This window comes from Xiphophorus couchianus, chromosome 3, assembly GCF_001444195.1.
Source record: "Xiphophorus couchianus chromosome 3, X_couchianus-1.0, whole genome shotgun sequence".
In the NCBI taxonomy this organism is placed as follows: domain Eukaryota; kingdom Metazoa; phylum Chordata; class Actinopteri; order Cyprinodontiformes; family Poeciliidae; genus Xiphophorus; species Xiphophorus couchianus.
Genome location: NC_040230.1, coordinates 4,711,765 through 4,738,845, shown reverse-complemented (window position 1 = coordinate 4,738,845; position 27,081 = coordinate 4,711,765).

The window sequence follows — 27,081 nt, the reverse complement described above, 5'->3', positions numbered from 1 at the left end:
AACTCTGGGTTATCGTTTTGAGTCTGTGCTCTCTGCTGAGATTTGTTTCTACACAAGATGTTGGAACAGAACAATTTTACGCTAAAGTTTCAAACAAAGATCTGACAGCACAGCTTTCTTTATGTGGTACTTCATAATGACACATTTTCCCTTAAACTGATCCCAGGGTGGCAGCCCTTCTTCTTAAAACATCTATCTGCTCCAATGGGCCATTAATAGAAAACAGTCAAAGCCCGTCAGTCTGTACCTTTTGTTTCAACCACAGCACAGAGGCTGCATGGACAAATCTGGAAGGTGAAATTTTACTCCTACAGCTACATGGTGCTTGGTGACCTGATAAGGTCACCACTTTGGTCACCTTAACAGTTGTGAAGATTTAGCAGTCACTTATTTTATGTTTCATATTTTTAGTTTATTGTCATTATTGTGTAAAGATCTATTTTGATATTAAATGTATTTTTTGTCATTTTGTTTATGCCAAAAAAGCCAACTTTTGTTGATTATTAACAATTTGCAAAAAGCAATAAGAGGATGAAACATCCAAGCGGGTGATTGTTAGGTGTAAAACAAAGTTCTGTCCAGAGGATAAACACATAACAATTAGTAGAGACACATTACTAGAATTAAACAGACAAAAAATATATTCATAATAAAATGATGAAAAATTAAAAGTGAGAGAGATCAATCGTCAAACATCTGATGTTTTTGCAAGGCCTCCAGTGTGTCTATTGACCTTCAATCATTACAGATGCCACCACATCCGATATCATCAAATTGTTACCTCGATTCATTTACACATATACTCACTGCTTGTGTAATTTATATCCAATTAATTGTGGTTAAGTTCACCAGGAATAAATATATTGCAGATTTTTATGCTAATATCTGGCAAACAATCTTAGGGTTGTCAAGTAGATGACTGATGTTTGCTCTGGACTTTAAAATGTGGCACATTTCCAGCCCGGAATGTTATTATTCAGATTGTAGCTTCACACCGAGACTCGTTGCTGTCACACTTTAGAGGTTGGTTCTCCTTTATGACAACAGCTCATGTACCTTGTCTCTGGTTTAATGTACCTCAGCGTTGTATGGCACAGATCACTGAACTCCCAATGGCCAGCATGAGCCACATATTTTCTGAAGGTCGCACATTATGAACATAAATACTTTCTCTGCCAAGTCATAACTGCCGACTAAATTTTCTAGGTCTGCCCACTGCCAGCATTTGTTGCAGTGGTGATTGCACAGATGTGTTAACAAGTTGCTTGTTGCATGGCAAAAATAGAAGATTATAGCCTCATACTCATCATTGTGGGTCTCTAAATGACAATTGAGGTAATGCATCCTGATTTACAGTTCCACGATAAAGATGGTGCAGGCAGCCATCAGAATCTGATGTGTCTCATAAAAGTAATTTCTGCTTCCCACAGAAAAGCAATAGTGTTGAGAACACCAAATAATTAAGCTCACAGAAAATATTGCCAGAAGCAAGAAGCAAAGGCTATAACCCCAATATATATGAAATGATACGATCCTCTGTTTCTAAAGAAAAGGCTTCAGGACATAATGAAATTAAGTCCAACATTTTAGACAAAATTGCTCACAAAGAACACATATAAAAAGATATATTTACACACTCTATGAAAAGACACATAACCTCACTTATTCACTGAAATTAAATTAAACCAAAGTTTTCTTGTTTTAGGTTAGCTCAGATTTCTAAAATGTTTTATATTTGCTACATAGGAAAATAATGAGAAACAGACAATGTTTTATAGTATTTTCTTTTTTTTATTTGTTTCATTAGACCACAAGACATGAGCCCAAAAATTTAGCCTTTGGTTCCCGATTGCATGTGCAAACTGTTTTTATCTGCGGTTTCGATGTGCTTGTTTGATATTGTGTTAGCTTTGGATCCTTCCACCACAGTGCCTTCATTTCACTAAAATGTTTTATTATCTTAGCCTTGACATCATCATTTGGGCTTTTCCAAGTTATTTAACAACATATGAATCTTTATGTATGTGAAAAATAACTAACAATGCCATAAAAACTCACACATTTTTCAGGAATTTCGCTCAACTCACCTAAAAACTGAAACAGTTTAGTCAGATTTATTATCTTATAGTGAAGAAATGGTTATGTGTAATTTCATACAGTGTATTTAAAATCTGGCTTAAACAGTATAAATGATTTAAATTTGGACAGATTTTATGCATAAGCAAGGCATTTTTTTAATCCAACAGATTAATAAACTAACATAGAAACAGCCTGACTGTATGGACTGTCCAAAATAATAACCGCAGTATGCAATTTGACTTTGACAAATGTGAACATGACAAAAATCATTCAGACCTCTCATTTAGTTCAGCCTATGCATCATGTTTGCCTCAGTTTTTCTAAGAATGTTGCTGTTGAGGCGAGTGCAGGCGGCAAGAAGGCATCAATACACCATCTCACAAAGGATTAGCCATTTTAATTACTTCCACCTCTCAGCTAGCACCATCTGCTTTGAGCCTGCATGGGCTTCCTTAAGCAACATGCTATTCAAATCATTTGCAGCAATCTGCCCAATATTCATGCGATAAGCCATGCTGAGGTATTTTCTGGCCTTTGTAATCCAGTTTGCATTGAGCAGATAAGGTTTATTACATCCTGCAGTAATCTGTCTGTGTTTGACAACCCTCCAACTAACTTATTCAAGGGAGGGAGGAGCTATTGTAAAAAAAAGCCAACATATTTAAATATAGTGACTCTCAGTGTTGCCAATTTTTTATAAATGTTTGCAGATTTAATAAGGTGTCCTAAAGCATTTGCTTAAGTGATTAAGATTTTATCTTTTAGTGTGTTGCTCCTGATAATTTCTACATAAAAAAGTTTGCTTCTTTTCTTGGTGACTCATTTTTGATATTGATTATTTAAAGTTGTGCTTTATCGAGATTCAGTTTCCTGCTCAACGCGATATATAGTAGCAGGTAATACATGAGTCAAATAGGGTGTAATACATGCTTGTTGATGGAAAAAAATAAGATGTTGAGATGGGGAATGCCACAAACAATCAATGGCTTTGTGGAGAGCGTGATGGTTTTGAATCAGTAGTTATCAGAGAATTAAGCTGTGCAATATATTCATATAGAAGTGCAACTTCTAGCAAGGTTTGGCACAATCAATAGTCCTGAAACAGTAATTGCTAACAGAAAAGGCTCAAAAATCCATCATCTGCAATGTTTAGCTGATCCCATTAATTCAACTCTAATGAGTATAAGTGTGAGTCATGGTGAAAGTGTGTGACAGCCTCTCAGACAAATGACCTCTGAACCGCAAAAAGATCCAGCCTGGAGGAAAGAGGAGAGCCTGGTCGGTGTACAGGGAAAAAATAAGGGATGAAGGGCTCATTACTGGCTTTTTACTGTCAGTCTCTGTGGCATCGATGACACAGAGGATCTGGTAATTCCTACTGAGTTTCCCCCTCAGCTTTCATTGCTAAGTACAAGGCAGACAAAATGGAGAGAGAAGATTAGGGAGAGCTGGGCAGACAAAAACAGGATCAGGCGAGAGAAGCCAATGGTCGTAGAGGCAAAGACAACAAAAACACACACTTTAGGACAACATGATGAGACGCAGGCCATCTTGACACATTGTTAATGTGAGTTTAGGTTAAACAGGCACCATTAGAGACTCTAAACAGGGTTAGGTTTTGTGTTGCTAATTTGTATCCTCAGTGCTGGTGGCTGCATTAGTCCATAGATAGTCTAAATTAAGATGGAGACAGGTTTAATTGAGCCTCCCAATGCAGCACAATGAGATATTCTCCTCTGGTTAGACTGGGTCAGACACTCAGCTTTTACGCTCAAAACACAGCTTAATTTGACTTAACAGTCCAGCACCAACTTTATGCTGCTGCACATATAGCATTGATGCATCACGGGTAAATGGTTGTTGACTGACTTCTTTTTTTTTAACAATGTATCAGTGAAGCTGACAGTCAGGGTTAAACATTTAAGTACATTATAATCAGAGCATATGAAACACATTACCAAAGAAATGAACAGGCTTTTTCTCTGTCTTTATTATAGTTGTTTGGAAACGTAAAACCATTGGGTATTATTAAGAAACTACAACATAACCCTGTGGAAAATGTACGTATCCAGTTATTACTGTCTCATGTTCTGTAATTGATATAATTCATGCTTTGCCAATGCAATAAGAAAGTTACTTTAATAACATAAATTAATCATATACAGTAGAAAACTAAAACTTTTTTTGTATCACCTTCTGGATCTGTATGATTTAACAATTTTGGTCACTCAGCAATGGATTAAGAACCAAAATAGCTGCAATCAGTGGTCATAATTCTTTATAGTAAAAATATCACTTGAATAGTAACTTATTCCTGTAGAAATTGGCATAATGAAGAAGCAATTAAATAGCATGCTTCTAACATTAGAGAAGAGAATACAAGGACAGTGTCAGAATAGTTCTCCTTTTTTCTCCATCCCAGCTTGGCTACATATTTCTAAAGCACCTGGCCTGAGCACAGCAGCAGAGATCCCCACAGTTACCCCCCGCTGTGAGGATGCAGGGACACTGCAGGGGACACTTGTCTTGGTGAAGCATGCATGATTAAAGCAGCAATGTGGAAAGACTAAAGAGAGCATTACTATGACCACAAAGGTTAAATAAATTCATATTCTTGACTGGAGTTTGGCTTCAGAAGCTGGTGTATTTCATAAGCAGTTGCTCTCCTTTTTCAAGTGCGCAGTCCAATGTTTATGTAATCATGACTTTTACATATAATGGCTCTGATTGTTAGTAATTAATGATGACTTCACTCAGCATTAATTAGTAAATGCCTCCACTTGTGACATTGAGCTTCAGAAAGAAATGAATCTATTCTTTAATCAATCAAAGTGCTTAATGATGTAAAAAATAAATGCCACCGAAATGCCAAGAGATTTAATAGTTGCTGTGGCTCATGGATGAATCAGATGTAATTTATAGATTAATAGGAGCTTTTATTCTAAAAGAAGGTTCTATAAGTTTGTCTAATTTTAGTAGTTTTTTAAAACTTTTATATGATGCCTGTCAAAAAAGCAGAATTACATTTAAAGATGTACAGGATTTCTTCACAGACCAGGTTGTGAATTGCACAGTGGACCGGAGAGCTTAGAGCTACAGCAAGAATAAAAAAAACTACATTAATGTGGTAACATACTTCATTTACAACTTATTCTGCACTTTAAAAAAGTGTTTAATATCAAAACAAAGAGTGAAAACTAATTTTTCACCATAACTAGAACCTACCAGTATTGTGAGGAACAAACTTTGGGACATAAATTCAATATGATTATAATAATTATTCAGGAACATTTTCTCATTTAATCAATTAAATATCTGATACCTTGCCAATTGCCAATTGTTAACAAGGTAACAAACTGTAGGCAGCCACTTGCTAAATTCCCAGTAAAATAAAAGTAATAAATAGACTCAAAAGCATAAAAACCCTCAGACGCTTGTTTTTGCTACTTTATGTTAGTAAAGAACATAATGTGGGTTGAATTTTAAGTTAGTATCTGAAGCAAATGTTTAGTTTGGGATGGAGAATAGATTGGCTGCATAGTTTTTGAAGTTTGTGAAATTCTTTGTTGAGAAGGCTTTCAAGTCACTGATTCTGAATTTTAAAAGGATTTCCTGCCAGAATCGTTTGTTAGATAAAGGCTAAACTAAGCTCAAGTTAAGTTGCCATCCATCATGTTGAATGGAAATTATCCCTGTAACACTTTATTTGAAGGGGTGTGCATAGGACTGACATGACACAGCTGTTGTGAACCTAAAGTAGACTGAAGGACTGCTTATAACGGTTGTCATGAAGTGCCATTTGGTAAATAATGAAACTTTTAATGCAACTCTGCGTTATTTACCAAATGATACTTAGTGATTACTGTCACAAATATTCATGAAGACCCCCTCATGTTTATGACAATGCTATAACAGTCTTACACAAACACCATGTTTGACTTTCAATTTAAGGGTAATGTTAATTACACTTTTCACATGCAATCTAGAAATTGTAGTATGCTAGATGTTTTGGAAAATGAGGTTAATGAGACAAGTGTCTACCTGTTGTAACACTGCGTACTAACAAGTCCTCCACACTACCCTACTTAAAGAATAATCAAATGTATCCCTTTAATGAGACATATTTTAACATCCAATACTTCTACAACTCTACAAGCCTGATTAGGTCTTCTGGTTTCTGTTCCTATAAAATGTGCTTCTCTTTCTCAAACCTGTCAGACTTTTCTCTTCTAGTGAAAAGTGGACCCAAACTGTGCCCCGAACACGTAAGAAGATAACCCAATTTCCTTTTTTCATTCATGTTCAACTCCCCCAAAAATCACCAAAATTGAAAAAAAAGTAAGAGTCATCAATTAGAGTCAGTCACTTCCTCAGAGCCTATTTTATGGGTTTAAAGTCTCCTGTTTAAATGTTCGCTTGAGATGGAAGTACATGCTATTTTCCATTCAGATGTCAGTGATGCTATTAGCACTAAAGGTAGCAATCAGCAACATTTACGCTGAAAGGAAATGGCTCTAAAGGAAGGTAGATTATTATTTCTTTTAAAGGATCTTTACATTAGCATCCAAAGTGACAACTTAATGAGAACTACAGTAAATCATGGTTTATTTGTGCTACAGGAAAACTAAAATAAACTCTTTTAAGGTTCAAGTGAAACATTTTCATAAAGACAAATTAAATGTGTCTGAGGGTTACTGTTCATGCAAATAAAATGAATGACCCCAACATGTGAAAACTGTATTTAAAACTCGGTGCTCAAAATCGAAGTCAAGTCAAAAGAGCAGCGGGTATCTGCACTTTTCCTTGACCTTAATTTGTCTTTATCAGCCTCTAAATTATGATAATTACCATATAATTATGCTCCACTTTATGGAGTGTGTGGGGTAATGTCATTGAGTCTCTATATAAAACCCAGCATTGCTTTCCACCCACATTGCCTACACAAACAGATTTCGCATAAACAAATACACACTTCCTCAACAAAACCATGCTCCCTGCAGTGAAGCACATTAAAAAACAATTAGGGTTCTTTGATTTAGCTGTATTTCCCTGCTTTGCTCTGACAGGAACCCTTAGAGTCCACTTGCCTCCTCCAGGTCTTAGTAAAGGAGGGAGACAGGAGTAACTTTACAAAACTCAAATACTGAACTGAAATAAGAGAAGCTGGGTCGTTGTGTGTGCAATGGCAAAATTTCCTTTTTTATTTTGGTTTTCTTTCTTATCTCAATTAAACCAACTGCTGATGAGCATCTTATAATTTTCAGAGCATAAAAGCTGGTTAAACTGGGACTGCAATGTAGTTGATTGTAGCGCTTCAAGAAGAGAGTAAGGCTTACAAGACAGCTTCTACCGCTGCCTAGACACCCTGGTTTCCTGAAAAGCACTTTAATGACATGCCTGGTCATGCTGTGAACCATTAACACCCTGCACTGTGAAGGGGTGACACTCCACTTTGGATTTTTTGCTATTCCTACTCATTAGGTGTGCCATTTACGAGCATGACATGGCAGAAAAAGCCCAAAATGCCTCCTAATTCCCCACCAAAGTGCTAGAGAAGCTAGGCTATTCATACAGCAGTACACATAAAGTGTATGTTGTCAAAAAAAAAAAAAAAGGAAAACTCTGATTAGCTCAATTAGCATTTACCAAATTCCCATTTAGGTGAACCTATTAGACTCTGGTATACAGATTCTAGTATGCTGTGCAACATTTGTCTAAATGCATTTCCTCTGGAAATGCTCAAACAAAATTATACATGTAAATTTATAATAAATTCAATATTTACTTAGACTTTTAATTCATTTGAGGAATAATGAAAATTTGACTTTTATGTTTTAGTTGTTTTTGATACATACTTATTAATTACCAGACAAGAAAACCACTGCCAAAAAACAGGAAAAAGCTAATTAGGACAGTAACCAAAGCAAAAAAAATGCTCATATCAAATGGACACAATCAAAGACAAAACCTGTGGTTGGGTCTTTCAATTTGCAGGATTGGAGACAAGCGAAACATCTACAATTTGAAAAATACCCGAAAAAGAACGGAAAAGAATGGAGCTCCAGCGGAACACAGCTCAGTATGCACTGCACACACAAAAAGGTTTTATCAATAAAATTGGTATTTTCTAATATTTTTTGATAACTAAATTATTTGTTAAAAATTTCCAGTCTGACTAAATCTTTGTGTGATCCTTAATGGTGGGATCTGTTTTCTGCTTTTGTAGGCATTTTCATGCCCCAATTAAAATAATGTAGTTATTTTTGTAGACTATAATTATGGATGAAATCTGCTGACTGCTGATTATTTTAAATACAACATTTTTTATAATGTTAAATTATTGTCAATGACTCATTGAGCCATTTCGGAAAGACACCTGTTAGTACTATTTTGAAACTGAATAAAATGTTTATTTACCATTCAGCAGTACTCGTCCTCACATGAGATTTTAAGCACCACCGTGGTGGAGAGCTGAATGCGCTCTGGTTGTAGATTGGTTCACCTTGTGAGTCTGCGCTCTATCAGCAGGTGACTTGGTGGGGGATAATCCCCATGAACCAATTATCCTTCATAGCCAAAGTCATCAAACGGCCCCAGCTGAGTTTATTTCAACAGTCGACCAATCAAAGGGAGGAAATGAAGGGAAGCATTTAAGAGACACAAACATGTTTCACAACCCTATGAAATTTGCAACTGCGTCTGTGCATATCAGCATCTCCCAGTAAGAGTGGGATTTAAAAAAAGAAAAAGCTAGGTAATTTCAGATGCGCTTTTTTTCTTGATTTTTTTTAAAATCCTAAAATAAACTGTTTGGTGAAAACTAGACTGAAGCATTCACATCCAATAATTGGTTTTCTTTCCAAAGCAAACACAGAGCCAGTTTACACTGCACTCGCAGTGTTTTGTCTCCATAATCATTCCCAAAGCGTTCAGCTACTTTACATCTCGGATTTAGTCATCATCTTTTTGTCAAGTAGCAAAAGTCCCTGAAATCTGAATTCTCTCTGCTGCCTTTCTCCGCTCAAGGGGAAACACATCATCTAAGCTAAGTGAGTGTCCCATCTGATGGGTGGCACTGGAAGGACCTCCCCTCCGGCAAACTCACTCCACATATAACCAGGAACTTATGGCACAGTGAGACGACAGAGGAGATATGTATTAGAGTCTGGCTTATGGCATTCATTCCAACTGCTGCCAATATATTCGCTGAAATAAGCACTAATCTAATAATGACAATAAGGAGAAATTACTTATCACCCATGTACTGTCACACTGAAAATGTGTGAGGGTGTGTGTGTGTGTGTGTATGTGCTGGAGCGGGTTTGATTTGCCCTCAGTATATGTGTGAATGCATGAACTTTGTCTGAAATTTAAGTTACAGTTCGCTGTTAGTGAGATGGCTGATTGTGTGTGTGTGTGTGCGTGAAAATGACAGACTGAAACAAATTCCTCTTACCATTATCATTATTAAACATGGTGAGCTGAGCTGAGAAGGGATTACTGTCTGAGTGTCCCTCTATATTACTTACTTTTTAATAAAACTTCAAGGCTGTGATTACATTTCATATGCAGATACAACATGCTGTAGGAATTGTCGATGAGGATTATAATGATGTTAGCTCAATATTGTTTGCTCATGCACCAGGGCATGGATGTCTGCAGAATTCATGTGTCATAGCCTTCCTGCACAACCTGAACACAACAAAATTCTCAGGAGAAGAAGTAAGCACTAGATTTTAAATTAAAATTTTGTTCATTTCTGTTGCATTGAGGAGCTGAATTGGAATTAGAATACATTTATTTCCATCTAGTTGTTATTTTGGTGTTCTTGTTGTGCAGAAAGATATCCTACATCTCTCTCAGAAAATCATTTTTCCTCCAAATGGGAATTACAAGCAGGGGGCTAACAGCATAGTTTCTCTTAATTACAGTTTAATGACAACAAATTTACCGTAGCTAATACAGAAGTGTATAAGTTGGAAGGAGAAAACAAGAACGATATATGGCACTCATAAAATGGGGCACAAAAGGTGGGTTGGTGGTTTCAGTAGTATTTAGTTTTCTTTATACTCTTGGCAAATTTGGATTTAAGAAGATTAAGAGGTTAAACTCAAAGTTTCATTGCTGTATCTTGTGATAATATTATTGTGGTATTACATTTGTAATACGCATCTTTATGACACCAGTAACGTAAATAAGTGTGATTAATGTCACTTAAATGAAGACAGTAACTATATTTAGTCATGTTTTCAAATTTATTGATATTTATCAATGCTATCATTGAACAAACTTGCAAATCTAACAATCCTAACAATGCAGAGTTTTTTTTAAACATTAATAATTGGAATTTATTGTAGCAACAATAAATCACAATTCTTATAAGAAAATTATCATGATAAATGAGAAACTATATGATAAATGCTCATCCCTGTTCTCATAGCATAACTGAAATTTAAACTCTGTTATGTAAGACTTTTGTATGTGATTGTACGCAGACGATAAAACTGTAACATAAATATGAATGAAAATATGTAGACATAAAGTGAAAGTATGTACTACAGCATAAAATAATTTTCTGTGGTAACATTTCAGTTATACTCTGAAATAAAATTATTTGCAGCCACATTCCTAAGAACGTTTTCTTGTGTGTCATTGCTCACTTTTTCCCCTTGATACTGTGCTGTTGGCTATTCTCCAAACCAAGCAGACCTACCAGCATCAGCCTTTCTGACATCCTTCCTCAACGGCCTGCCCTCACGCGTGATATTGTTTGTCACAGTGTTGGTTTGAGTGTGTGTTTCCATGCATGCCAGACCTGGATCAGGTTGGGTTGAATGTGTGTCATTCCCCTGACACACCTCACACGGAGAGGCGAAAGACTACAGCGGAGCTGACAGTGCATGACTAAATGCCCCCCCATGATCCTGCCTGAATGAAGCTGACTGCTCCAATGAGGCAGGGCAGACGAGACAAAGCACATGTAGGCAAGGGACCAGGGAGTGTTGGAAGAGGCCAGGCTGGATGTGTCAATCTTTGTTTCTAAAGGACAAGGAGACGCTGTGTTGTGGCTTAAGGATGGGAAACTCTACATTAAAAGGGTCAATTGTGGGACACTGACAAACCAGAACAATTGTTCACTAATTTAGTTTTCAGGGTGTTTTGTTTCTTTAGAGAGATGGGAAGCTCCATGACAGGCTTGATGGATGTCTGTGCTTTTGCCCTCTAACATCTGTGGACGATTACTCTTTGTGCCATGGCTGTTTGGCGCTCTGCAGGAAATTGTTAAAAAGAAGCTTTTATTCAACGTCTATTATTCACACGAAAGATGCTGACCAACCACTTGAAGTCTGTTCCTAAATTGCTGTTTCTTGGCACTATCGTATATTCTTTTCTTCAGATATTATTACCCCAACCAAGAAGTTTAAAAAGGGCACGCATTGCATTTCCAAAGTCTTTCTTCCTGGCATCTTACAGTCAAGTGATGGTGCTTGAGGCCAGAATTTGAGCAGCTCCATTTTGCCCTAATCAATCATCTAATTCAGCTCGTTGTTAAAATTGGCTAATTATCTGAGAGCACAGAGGAAAAATCTATTTCACTGATGACTGTGATTGGGCCAGCTACTCTCCAACTGATTATAAAAGGAGCTTGATTGTGTAGGAAAGGGTGCCGATTGCCTGTTGTCATAGAAGGAATAGTAAAATCATTGGCCCATTTTCATGTTCCAAAATATTAAATGATATTTAAATCTGGATGTAACTAACATCTAGTGAACTAGAGATTGAATAATTTTCTTTTTTTTATTACTGTGATAACATCTAAAGTGTTTGTTGACCATGACATTAAAGACTCTTTTCTTTGTCATTTTTAGCTGCACAAGGCAGATATTTTTAAGATGTTTTCTCTTCACAATGTTTACTTTCTTAACCACCACTTCAAAAACAGCAGATCTTTTAAACACGTATGTAACTGAAGAGTGTAAAACATGAACTTTGTACCTGCATCTTCATTATTTTAGCTTATACTAACTTTGAGTTTGCAATGATGAGTTAGATTGCATCTATTATGTACCTTGAAAGAATTCATTTAAGGTTTAGATATTGTGTCTCAGTGAGATTGCTTACAGCTGAAACCAGATGTACATAAACTGCATAAAAATACAAAGATTTTTTATGTCATGGTCTGATATGAAATCAAACTAAACCTTTGTGTTTTTGTTTAGTAACTATTATCAACAATATAATTCCAGACAATTTTTGTATAACTTTTAATGCTCATTAACTTGAGAAATTTAAATCCATTTCCAGGATTACCAAAATTATTTCTTTTTACTTTTTTGGGGAATCTTTAGTACTTTCCTCAAGCCTGCATATTTACATGTACACGCCATACTGTCTTTAAACTCTTTGAGGAGACCCAAAGACAGATGTCATTGTTTAGGGGGTTTCCATTTAACGGAAATGTCAAATAGATCCCCACACTATTATTACAAGAACTCATATTATTAATAATAAATAGTTTAAATTACCATTTATAGTGCAGGATATGATAGTGATTCTGCTGGCACTACTCTAAGTACAATAACGTCAGTATATAATAATACATTGCACATTTCACCAAAGTGTGATAATAAGGAGAAATGTGATGAATTTGCAGACTATAATCATGAAACAAATTTTTATTACCACTCCACTCCTAAAGTGAACATTACTAATGAGGACAACGTTATACTGTTGGGTTTATGGAGCGAATTGGGAGGGAAGATCTGCAATTCAAAATAGGAAGTGCATTAAAATATCTCACTCATCTTCATTTTTTATTAGAATTCATGAGCTAGTGTCAAATAAACAGAGAAAATGAAGCAACGCGATGACAAACTGTGTCATCAAATCTTCTCACACAAAATGCTGAACTGAAGGTTGTCAGCACTCTTTAGATTGTTGCTAATAAAAAGATTGACTTCATGTATTATTCAGTTTTAATAGATAATCAGTTTTTCCTGAACCCTGTTTATTCTCAAAACAAAGTTTTCTGCAGCTATTGGAGTTCATATGTTATTGTCTTTGCTTGGCTCGAACCAAATAATACAATTTGACCCCCTCCCCTCTTACTCTCTCACTTTTGGTCATGCTTCAAACTGACAGTGCAAACTCAATTTCATTAGCAGAGAAGCGGAGGCACTCATATTCTGTTGCATGCTCATTTAGCAGTGGACACTTTTTTGTAGATAGACTTTGCTGTTATTTTTTTGCATGCATTTGGATTTATTCATCTTGTCAGAGCAAACAACCAATTATGTAAATGGCACTCAAAAGCAGCCCATTCAGCAGATTTCAAATGATTTTTCACCCTTTCTTCTCAGCCTCTGTTGCGCTCTTTGTGTGTTTTTGATAAATCAAGTAAATCTGCAGGCTATGCATCAATCTGTGTCACCTGTCAGCAGGAAATTAATAGTTATTCAGTCTGTCTTTTGGGGGTTTTATATTCTGATTCCCAGAGGACTGCTACCAGGGGACAAAGGGCAAGCAGGACTGAATAAAAAAAAGATTACATTTTTGTCTCCTTTGAGAAATTCACCTCTAATATTAACATCCAATATCGGAAACATGATGGCCATGAAATATCCGTTAAATGTACCCCATGCCTGCCACTAAGTGTAGATGGGTAAGAAAAGCATGGGGAGTAAAATCAATACTGACCGCTGGGCTCTGTCTTGAATGAGGGAGAGGAGATTCATATAGCAGTTCAGTAAAAATAGATAAAAACCAACAGGGCAGATAACAACCAGACATCAAAGGGTCTCAATTTCTTTCATATGGTCATTTCCTTTTCTCTTCTTTAGGACTCCTAAATGTTTGACTGTTCTGTTCAGGTGACACCAACTCCCTAAACTGTCCAACATCCTTCTCTCCATGTTGTTGTTAAAATCCACTGTCCTCTTGGAAGGTAGAGCAGTATTTCAAGTTCTCTCTTCTTATTCCCGCCATCCTGTATTTAACCCAACTGTCAACATATCCTTTGGAGCAAATGTCAAATATGTAGATGGAATGGCACATGGACAAAGGGTGGCCAAAGAAAAACACAACAATTAGCTTCTGTAATCCTTTATCTATTAGGAAAGATGGACCAACTTTGAAGTGGATAAAAATTGATCCAGGGTGTTCAAAAATGTTAATCGAAAACCTGAAAAGAGTGGTGGAGTTCTCACGTTTGCTGCAGTTATCGATGCAGATATGTATGACTGAAATTTTGAAGTCTGTCAATATGAATTAGATATGACTGAATCAATCAACACATAAGCATGGTTTGATATAAACCATTTTGTTGTATAAACCCCCATTCATTTAGTGTCCTTTAGAAGGTAACTTCTACCAAATCTGTTTTTTGTTTTTGTTGCTTCTAACTGGATTTCATCCGCATTTCCCTGGTATTTTATATTAATCCATTTTCCCATCAGCTCTGACCAGCTTTCCAGTACCTAAAGAAAAAAGGCATACTGAAAGCAGGATGCTATATCCACCATATATCCAAAGAATATGTACCAGTTTAGTCCATGTAGCTGGACTTCAAATGATTACAGTTTCTACCCGGTCATAGAAAAAGTTTTCCTTTGTAGCCAGGAGGCACATGAAAGCTGAACTTGGTCTTGATTGGCTCGGTCGAGTTGCAAAATAGGTCTAATCACAGTTGCTCTCAGTTTTTGAACTGGAAAGTCTTACATCATGTGTTTAAAAGCTGCAGAAAACCAATTTAAGCCCTCTGACTGTTGCCAATAACAAAAGCTTATGTACCGTAATCCAGATAATCAAAACACAAAATCGCTTTCTGCAAAAGTAAGATAACCCACCAATTGTAGAAAGCTTAACTACAAAATTGATAGTTCTAGTTTATTTTGGGCATTGATATATTTGAAAGCCATGGTGGAAATATGACTTTGATAAATTTACTTTTTTTCTCTTATAACACACTAAGTATCTCAAATTATTCTTATAATTATTTGTGACTGTGTAACTTTACAAACAGCATGCCCACACTCTACAGAACATCCTCATGAATGAGAAAATGTTATGTAACACAACTACAAGCTAAACTAGGAAACAAATGCATACACAAAAATAGGTCTGGATGAACTGAAGGATTATTTATGATGAGCAAAAAGTAAATAAAGCATCTTGTTATTCAACAATGATAAAAATGAAACCTAGTTTCCAGCCTTTTATTCAGCAGACTGGAAGAAGTTGTGACTAACTGTGCCTTACATGGAAAATACGCTGCTGCTGTTTGCAGACCAACATGTTTAAGGCTGTGAGTTTTATAAGGTTGACTGATGCTAGTCAAAACAATTGAAGAAATTTCATGCCAGAGAATCTATTGTTAAATAACGCTGATGTTCTGAAATTACACAGAACAGTGAGGGTTTTATTAGCTATAGTTACAGTGTTTAGTTGACCAGAAAACAGCAGCATAGAAAAAAGTATAATAAAAATCGAGCACATTTACAGTGACACAGACAATTGGGTCCTTTATTACACTGCAGCAGTTCTGCAGGTTATGGTGTCTTCACTCAGTTTTGGATTAGTTCCAAACCTTCTGTCCCTATCAGTCTCTTAAATCCTAATCTGTGGGGAGAAGAGACCCCAAGTTAATTTGTGTTGCACTTGGATCCTTTCAAACACAGCAATTCAAGTGCTTTGCTAGATATTTTAAATTTTACAGACAGAATAGTGGTTATAAAAATTATTTAATGCAAAAAAGGTTTAAAAGCTGTAAAGAAAAAAGTGCATTGAATGTATTCAGGTTAGCATGGAACAGACTACACATAGAAAAAAACATAATCTTTAATTTCACACATTTACTCAAAATATTATATGCTGCCATTTTGAGATCAGGATCAATATCCTATTAATATTTTGCATTTTTCCAATAAACCTAATTAATGTCCTTTTAAGTCAAACTTGAAGGTCCCTCACAAAGAACTTATTGAACTTCAATCTTCAGTCGAACAATGTTTTGATTTCACCTTCACTCAGTTATACTTGTTGCTCATTGATACTCACTTTTAAGTAAAGTGTAAACAGGGAACTATCACAAGTAAAATGTAAAATACATAAGTAAAACACTGCTACCCTGTCACCCTCTGTTTTAAAAGTGCAGTTCACAAATCTTCAATGTCTCAAGAGCAGTTACATAAATAAAATATGAGGACTAATGACCATTTTCTCCATTACTGCAACGTGCAATTACCATCATAATGATTTGCCATTCATTTGCTTTCACAGCAATGTGAAGAATTGAGTTTAATTAATAATTTGCGAGTGAAGAATTAATTGAAGGATGCTGCTCTCGCAGCTGTACGAGTGTCCCCTGCTTTGCATGGAGGGCACAATTAAGTGACGATTACCGGGGCTGCTGGACTGAAATGTGACAGGCTCTGAGGACCGAAATGAACAAGCAGGACAAGAGTTTGGAAAGAAGACATGACACTGACAAACAAATGGAGGGTGTTGGCTTTGGGGACTGTCACTGTGTCATCTCCCACTGATGCAGTCTGCTGGTCTTGGACAAGGTGCTGAATACTAATGCTTGTTAAACACACTGACAGAAGAGTGTGCTTTAAAAGGGTGTCTAGCCTGGTTTGTGTCTGAAAAATGCTGTAAGTGTTATGGTTTTATGGTTTTAAAATTGAACTTTTCTCCAGAATAATTAAAATTTTTAAGATAAGAAAAACGATAAAAAATAACCTCTTGAGGGAAAAAGCAAAACACAAACAACATCTGAAATACACGATTAAGGATTTCAGCAGGATTAAAATTGTCATCAGCATTAACCTTATTAAATTCAGTTAGATATCTGTGCCTTTCCCTTTTTCTCTTAGACAGACACTATATGAAAAAAAGTATATTATTCAACATTAAAAGGTTTGCAGACCAGATAATTATAATTATACTATAGAATAATTAGGAGAGCTGATAAACAAGCTCTCCTGCTTATTCTTATCTGTTCTGCAAACCTTATAACGGTGAGTGCAGCATATTGATTTTCATTTGTCACATTCTTATTCAGTTCTCTATTTGTAAAACTAAGGTGGTGCTGTAAGGCAATCTGTCCTTTCTCACACCTGGCCATGGGCACTGGATAAACATACAGATAAGATCTGAGGCATCTCTTTCATACTAACATTTTTCTCACTTTAATGTACATATTAAAATAAAAACAACTACTATATGGTGCATCTACTTCAGTAAAAATAAAAATTGCACTCTCAAATTTATTTTTATTCCCAGGTTTTGCAGACATATTAATTTTATCGTCAGTTGAGCCCATCAGCCACTCATTCACTCTCATAGTTGAAGTGGCTTAGTGTGGCATAAAATGTTTTTTTTACAATAGAAGACAAAGGTGTGCATTAGTGAGTTTGTTCCTTTTCATTTTGTCAGTCCATTAACCAGTAGAGGTCCCAATCAGCAGCAAGGCCGGATTTTATCCCTTAAGAGGATGGAAAACTGTTACACAAGTCATCTCTGATTCAGTCTGACTCATTCTCCTGGTGTCAGTGTGACCAAAGCAAACTGTGTTATTAGTTAATATCAATATGTAATAGGAAAGTAAAAAGAGTTGAAAAATATAACTTCAAAATAAAATCTAATCTAAACAACTGCCTTGTTTAGATTCCCATCCATCCGTTCATTTTCTGTACACTCTTGTCCCTATTGGAGTCGGGAGGGCTGCTGGTGCCTATCTCCAGCGAACGTTCAGGGCGAGAGGCGGGATTCACCCTGGACAGGTCGCCAGTCTGTCGCAGGGCAACACAGAGACAGACAGGACAAACAACCATGCACACACACACTCACCCCAAAGGAGACCAATTTACCTGGCAGTCATGTTTTTGGACTGTGGGAGGAAGCCGGAACATGCAAACTCCATGCAGAAAGACCTGGTCCTGGAATTGAATGATTAATGATTAAATGCAGTCCAATCTCACCAGCCATGTTTAGTGTTACTCAAACTCTAGTCCATATGCCTAAAAAGTCAGCTCATTTGGGGAGATGTCAATAAACAATCAAACTCTAAATCGAACCCTGGTCCACCTAATAAATGCACTGATGTATACAAGCGGACCGACAGCCACTCCAAAAGCTGGAACTTTAAGCAAGAAACACTGTTCACATCAAGCTGTTTTGTATGTGACACTGATCTGATAAAGTTCAGTTGCTACATAATGTTCATAGAGGATTTGCATTGTCAATTGTGATACATTTTTAGCCAAGCTGACGAAAGGAAGGGAAACACTGTTTTAATTTTGTACGTTTTATCAGCTCAACATAGATGCCAAACCCATGTAATATGACCTCAGTGAACTTGTGTGCAGATCACTCAGTTCATACAGTAAAGGCAGCTCGGTGATACACTGCCATGTGTCATGTAACAGAATCAGGCAAAAATGAAGATAAAACCAATCAGAATTTTATTAAAAGCAAACAGAAACAGCCAGATTGTCTCTACTGGCTGCCAAATGGTGGTCACTGACCTCAGGACAGCCAAACACAGAAGTAATAACCAGGCACATTCCCCTGAGGTGAGTTCTGTGTCGTCTAATCCATCTGGGACAAGCCGCATTGCTTGAGTGGAGATGAATAACTGAGGTTCAATTTCTACACTGTGAGACCAGTCATGTACAGCATTCTGTTACTCCCATCTTCAAACACACCAACACACACTTTGAAGATTACATGAACAACCCAGGATGGACCAAAAGCAACAAAGGAGACAAAGAAAAACTATCAACATGTGTGATCAACAGTTGGAAGTTTGACAAACTCTCTGAATTTGTTAAATCAGATTGTTTACTGTTCACCACTAGTTTGCAGAAGGAAAAAAAATACACAAAAGTGTCTAACAAAATCTTTTTTTCAATCCTTTAACAAGACAGAATAATCAATAAAACTCATCCAACATAAGATCCACGCTCTAAAAAACAAAACGGAAACATCAGTTTTTCTATTTTATTTTATTTTATTTTGTTGTCGATTCTGATGTATCTTGATAAAATTGAGCCTCATAGCAAACCAACAGTTTCAAACTCACATAGTGTTCTGGAGAGAGGGTTGCTTGTATCCTAAACCAAATATAGAAAAGCCCACACAGTTTCCAGAAACTTTGGTGAGAAAAATCACACATAGGAGGGATATAAAAAGGACCAGCTAAGTTAAAAGGGTCAGACTGCCAAGCATGATTAGCAAGCAGACAAAATGAACCAAGTATCTCCAAAATAATCCGATGTAGGTTATTAATTATAGAATGGAGAGTGAGGTGCTGCCACTCTGTCTATCGTATTTGTAGAAGGTTTTGATGAAGGTATCATGTACTTTTCAGGCACATAATTCCATTTTATAGCTAACGTAACTATGTTACCTTCACTTGTTCTAAAAGTTCTCCATATAAAACATAACTTACAAGTAATTTGATGGCTTGAAATTGGCCTCTGTCTCATTCTTACAAGCATTTGACTGGAAAGTAGTTCATAAAATAAGTTCAGCAGTCTCGCAGTTCCAAGTTTCTGCCGCTAGTCTCGAGGAGCTGTCTGGCGCAAACATGCACAGGTCTCCATCAAATGACAATTAAAAGGAAATGTTACTGGAATACAATTTGATGCCATTGCAAAGCAGTCCTTAAGAAGAGATATGGATGTCTGTTCATACTTGGTAAGTTGCAGGTTTTTAATATCAAACAGTATTTTCTGTCATGGACCTGAAAATGGATTCAGAAACCTTTTTAGTCTTAATGGGATCTTCTTTGGCAGGACACAGGTCCAACTGTTCACCTATAACAAGCATGTTTTTTTACACAGTGAAATCCATAAAGTTATTCTCATCCATTTAACAAATGCCACACCATGACCTGTTTCTGGATGCCAAAGAAGGGAGAGGAGTGCAGGGTCATCAGAAAACATTTCAATATAGGTGCTATCCTGAGGACTTTTGCAACCATCTGCACGCATTTGAAAAAGTAATGGGGAATGGGCATAAGTTTGTGGTGAGCCTCAACCTGAAAGCCTGGAGGTAGACATATGTCAATTTGCATAAACCTGCTGGACTCTGCTCCTAAGAAAATCTAAACGCAACAGCAAAAGCTGGACTGGTAATTTAAAACAAGATACATCAAGATGTTGGATCTTCTGAACCTTTACCAGTTCAGTAAGCAAATATTAGCTTTACATCTGTGCAGGTTCTTTGTCTTTTCAAAAACCTTCATAATCTCAGATATGGGTGCCATTAGTTTAAAGCTGTTTAGTTTATTAGGCGTTTGTGATCTAGGAATAGGTATGATGTTTGAAGTTTTCCAAAATATTGATGTTTGGCCACATTCAATGGACATTTGAAATTATTTTTCCAGCAAAACAATTGACAACAGTTTAACTTCTGAATATCATTATCCTCATCCTTTCTGCTTCCTATTAGCATTGGTTACGGTTTTTGGATTAGCAGAATCCTAATGTGTCTGAAACGTATGTTTCACTGTACCTGGGATTTTGTTCTTTCGGTCAAGATCCATATTTCAAAACCAGAGGTGAGAGTTAAAACTGAACCTGGTAATCCGGAGCTTCACATTTTGACATAGTTCTTTTTTTACTGTAACAAACAGGAGCAATGCTCACATTACTGAAGACAAGTCCTCAGTCCATTAATCCATGTCTCACTCCATCCAACAATCATTTACAAAACAGAATGGGGGAAAGTCACAACAGATCTATCAAAATATGTCAAAACAACAAGCTGCCACATGACACTTATTTCAATGCCCAACGTTTGTACAACAGGTCCCTAAAAATTATACAAAAAAGGAAACAGTAATCCGTGGTCCACCCAGGTAGTCCTTCTGCATCTGTCTGCAGCTCTGTAAACTAGTAATCTCACATATTTGTGATTAATCTTCTACTGTTTTCTAGCTTATGCTTTAAAATTTTCAACACCACCTCTCAAATCTCTATAAATCCTCCTAATGTGCTCAATTACTGCCTTTGGATTATTACTACTGTCTTAACTGTGGAAAATCATTTGGCATTTGTGTTTTCCATTTTGTCCTGTTTGAATATTTCTGTATTAATTCAGTTCTTTTATCAAAAGTAAATCACTTTTTGTTGATGAATATAAATATAGACATAATCAACGTAGGCCTCAAGACCTCCACTTAAAAGAAAAACAAAACCATCAGATAGGTATGAAGGGCTCACATTTAAAAAACATGTCATGCTATCAAAACAAGCTTTTTCCTAAAATTATCATTTACCTGTGTTTTCTCTTCAGACCTTGTTTGGAATTCAACACAAGCAAAGACTTGATTACAAAATAATCCTGCTCTCTATTAACATATTTGATGGTTTATGTTTTGAAAAGTTTGCAGACACATTTGAACACTTTGACTAATTTGTCTGAATCCAACTTTGGCATATGAATTTGCATTTAAAAGTCAGATATCTTCTCCCTGTAGATTAACCAACATTCCTTGTAAATAACTGTCATGTTGACTTTGAAGATGGTTGATCATTAAAAGACCATCAAACTAGACAGTTTTCTATCGAAGATCAATAAAGTGCACGTTTCTTGTTTCTGATAATTGGAATATAATAGCAACATTTAGAGACAAGATGAGTAACTAAAGAGGTCATTTGGATAAAAGATTAAGTTCCTTCAAAAAAAGGAGAAGAGCAGCATCTTTTACCCAGGCAGTTACATTGTTATGTCCTGGAGGACTAAGAATTAGCACTGGCGTAAGACGAAGGTATAAACACATTTTTCAAAAGTGGCAAAATGACTGAAATAGGTCTGTTTAATAAAGGGTATTGTATTTACTATGTCCAAAACTTCAACATTGGTTGTTAAAACCTATATTCAAACACATTTTAGTGGATCACAGATACAACCAGTCGTCCAAGGTCTCATTTTAAAGGAAACACAGGCACTCCAACTATGAAAAAGTAATTTTTTCTGACTAGACAAAGCAGGTGGTGTTGTAGCAAATCATTAAATTGACTCACAGCATATTTTCCGAGAAACCTGCAAAAATCTTTCCCTCTAATGAAAGGGAATACAAGCGTTCATGCAGATTAAGCTAGTTTTATACAGAGTAAATAAAGCATCAAGCTGCAGCCACAAAGCTCCAGCCATTTTTAATTTTCCTCTTTATTATTTTCTCCCAATTCTTATTCTTACAGCACCTCCTGCCGCCCCTCCAAATATTTAGTTTTGCTTTATGTATCATTATCTAAGAAAGCAAAGTAACAGCAGAGTAATAAAAATTATGACTTTTAATATCTTTTATCCTTAATATAATTTTCAAATTATTAAAATACAATTAGCTACAATTGAGGGTCATGCAAACAATGGTATATTTGTTTTAATTAGTTCTTACAAACTCTGCCAATAAAATGTGTCAAGTTTAATTGGGTGAAAAAATATTGTTTTTGCTTATATCTGCTGAACAAAGAGGTTCAACCCAAAAAACAATATTTAACCAGAACTCTGCAACTTAGATGCAGGAGGGAAAAAAAATTACATTTCCTGCAGGTGCAAAAAGTAACATTTAGTTCTCCAAATATGTGCCTGAAGATATGAAGTGAAGCGTACAGTGTATCGGTGCTGCCCCTGATTTTCAGAGGTCAGTGATGGATGGAAGTCACCAGATTGCTGCAGCCTGGACCGATTCATCCAGGACTGTTTTGACATCTATTTCTAATGGCATCTGTGTTCCACGTGAATCAACCCTAACACTGTCTGACAGAAACATATGTCTGCGATGTGCCTGCATGACTCTGGCTCTCCAGGCTCAACTCCACTGTAGGGATGAAAATGGAGGGTTTGTTTCACAGGTACTTGGTCAGATGTTCGCTTAAGTCTGCTCTGTTGTTTCTGACCAAGAGAAAACTCCTACTTGCAGACAGGGCAGCATTTAAATCATGAATCCTTCATTTTACACTGGTCACTACTGTAATGGAAGCAACTGCATTTTTTAAGATTTTAATTGGAAATTGAATACATTTTAATTTTTATGTTCTCAGGGAGAATATTTTCATTTATCCCATTTCAAATAATCTTGCAAGATTATTTGCAAGTAACATTATTTATAATGTATTTTTGCTCAAAAATATTTATGTATAATCACAAATTCACTGAGAAAAACTATTTTTTGTCTTTGACAGAGTTCATTTAAATGTTTAACATATCATAGCTGTTTTGATTGAGTGATAAGGTTTTATTAAATGCCATTTAAATCTAAATCAGTTGCCTGGGAGATATGCCATACAGAGTAGTTCTGTCATCCTGTCACAAACTTGAATGGATGTAGTTTGTTAGACTCTACTGGGACTAACTTTCCACTGGGATGAAACTAAGCTAAACCTTTTGGTGCCTTTTCGTGCACCTGGTATGAATATAAGGACAAAGTCCTCATGTCCAGCATGGTAGAAGTTCTGTGATGCAGTGTTATCTTCCAAACACTCTGACAACTGGGGAACTCTGTGATGAATATTTCCTAACATGAGATTTATTCCCCACTGAAGGAATTAACTCAATTTAAATTCACATGCTGGCATTTTTTCTTTTTTATTTCAATTATTTTGAAGACTTCTTTAGAACTTTACAGGGGAAGACATAAAAAGTGACCTGTCCTGTTTTTTAGATGCAATGTTGGATCCAAAAAAGTTTGTTCACATGTTGTGCAATGCTGTTTTTCATCAAATATAATGTGAATTCATTGTTTTCTTTCTCTTGGAGTTTTCAGTTGTACTCCCAACAAAAACGTTTTTTCTTCTGCTTAAAAACAACAAATGGGAAAATTTACACAGAGTGACATGACAGATGCATTTGTTTTTTAAGAGCAAACACTGTGAGAAAACAGATTTTTGTTGTCAGGCTCATAAAGCATGACCCTCTAAAAATCTTGGCAGCAATATTTTACAGATTTACTGGCACAGAGCATTTTTTATTTACTAAATTAAAATATAAAGGCTTTCAAAAAATTCATACGACACCAAATAATATTTTTATTGTATGAATAATGTGTTGCATTGCTTTTAATTATGCTGATATATTTCCATTCGGAAAGTCATCCTCTTATACTTTCTGATATGAGAGTTAAAATAAGCACTTTTCTCATATTCAGCAAATCCCTTAGCAGGAAAAACTAACTTTCAAAATCATGTTTTTCATATAAGGGATTAAATGACAGCAAAATTGCTGTTCACAACATTCTTAATCTAAATTTTATCCTCTTTCCTTTACAATTCTCATTATAGCTGTATAATGCATTTGAAATATGTCTGCACACTTTTTCTTCCTAGCAGCTCTTTATTCATTCAGAGAAGTGCCACCCTCTGCTCCCACTTTCCAACTGACTCAGCAAGACAGCATGAAATAACACCGCCTCAATTTAAACAGCTCTTCCAAATAACTAGATAGAGTTCAAAGGGTGCTTAATCTCAGCTGTCACTCAAATGATCAGGAGGGAAGGCCGACTTGAATGAAGAACAAAACGGAAGTTGAAAGTGATCCTTTCAGCGTAAGTTGCATGTTAAGGTGAACAGCAGGGCTTTCATAACTTCTTAGCGGACGTGTGCAAGGGATTCTTTGTCAGCTTTAGAGGTGACAGTTTATGTTGTTTGGTGTTTTCTCCAGTTGTGTTCAAAATCTGGCTAAAAACATGCAGAGACTGTAATTATAGTGCATCTGTATTCATGCAGAATTAAACTTAAAATGTGAAAACAACATGGGGACACAACTGTTTAGCTAAAATCAAATTCTTTTCTCCCACTGAGTAAAAACAGGAGGCTGTTTTGGACTGAATACCAAAATAAAACAAGCAACTCTTTAAAAAAAGAAAAAAACATAGTGCTATCTATCAGAACAAAACTATGAGTAAGGAGAATGATAGATGAATTATTTAAATAATCTTCCATCACTTTATTATTAAAGTTTCTTTCATTACCTTCCAATTATAAGAGAGCAAGTAGCACTATTAGAACAAAGAGAAACTTCTCCAAATCTGATGAATTTAAATAGACTTTAGGTCAGAACTGCAGCTGGCGTCTTAAAAAGCCCTTAAGTCCAAGTATTTAAATCACTCTTCTGAAGATTACCATGACTGATGATACAATCAGCATGAAAGGGTAAACAATGTTACGTCTGAAAAATAGTTGCAATATCACATAATCTAATAACTAATCCCCTTGTAATTGTTTATCATCTCCAAAGTGGTTGGTGTCTCTGTTCTCCATCACAGATCAAATCATACAAAGAAGAGACTAAAAACAAATGGGAACTTCTTTTAAATGACCCTTTTCTTTATGTTTCAGAAACATTCAGGATTAAGTTATAAAAACAATAAGTTAGATTATTTTTAAAATAAATAACAGAATGAACATGCATTGGATTCCCACTTTGGACACGATACTCATAATAAATCATAAAAGTACACAGCTGTCTGTATGTATGTGGAGCATGGATTTATCAATTAAAGTTTAGATTTGGTCCATCAACAATAGTTAAAATGAAGTTTTCAAAATAATAATAATTAAAAAAAACATTAAAAGCAGGTACATATGTATAGCTACTGTTACTCATAGAAACAAGAGGCTCTATTTCATCTATTAACATTTTTACTAAAATAGTTTTAAGAATCTTGTGAGAATTTCCTGTTATGAAAATCCTTTAAAATGATTTTAAAACCTGGTTTAGAATAAATTTGAAACCTATTTGCAAAATAAGTTTTTATTTCACTCATGTATTATTTCAACATAGAGTAATGCAACAAATTAAATATCAAACATTTGATTTTAGTAACTCAACTTCACAAAGTGAAACACATTGTGCAGATTAATTATAGACAGACTAATGTTTTCAAGCCCATTTGTCATGATGAGGTCTGGTGGATCCAAAAGCAGCAGGTAAAGATGTGGTGCGGTTTAGAAAATTTAATTAACAAAATCAGAGTCCAACTTACAAAAAATGAACATCCAAGGGAAACACAAAAACAAACCAAAGCAAATCCAAAACTGAGACACAAAGAGATTCTAAGGAACACAGGGGGAATGAGTAGCATGGACATCAGCAGGGTAACAAGACAGACTGGCGAGTTGTGACAGAAAAAGAGGAGCTTAAGTACTGGAAGGTAGTAATTGGAACAATGGCCGAGATGAGAAGAGTGATTGCAGGTGTGAGTAGTTGGCACAGGAGCTGGCTGAGGGGTGGGGAGTAGGTGGCACAAGATCTCCTTAAGGAAACTAAGGAGATTTGCTGGGGAACACAAAAGGGAGGAAACAGGGAGCTGAAAAATATTTCTAATACAAAAGACACTAAGAGTAAAGTAAACCTGATGAACTAAGAGAGAAACATATGAGGGAAACCATAATCGAACCTAAATAGAAACAAGGCTGATCTAACAACAATCACTAAGGAACATAGAGCTAGAGAAACTAGAAGATCTAAACAAAGAAATAACTTAACTAGAAGAAAGACTTACTGAACCTAGTGACAAAATAAGAACTAGTAACACTACGGGGATCTAGGAGGACATAAGAAATAACCTAACTAGAATTACTAAAGGAATATATACATAGACTTGGACATGGAATAATAACTGAACCTAGGGTGATTAAATTAAGAAATAAACATTACTAGAAACACTGCAGGGAGGCTGAAATAAGAAATAACTCAAAGGATAAAATAGAAGCAAACTATAGTCATTAAAGAAGGCTTGACATGGACTCAAACAAGGACAGAATGTAAGGTAACTAAAGAATAAACCTAACTAGAAACACTATAAAGAACTGAAAATAAGGAAAGCAATAAGACAATTCTAATTACACTAAATACCTCAAATAATAATATCAAAAGAACCACAAAGGGCTAAACTAAAGTGAACTAAAACATAAAGCTAAATAAAACAAACAGCAAAACCAAACCAAAAACCCAGAGTCCTGACACTATTTTCTGATAATTATGATTTTTCTG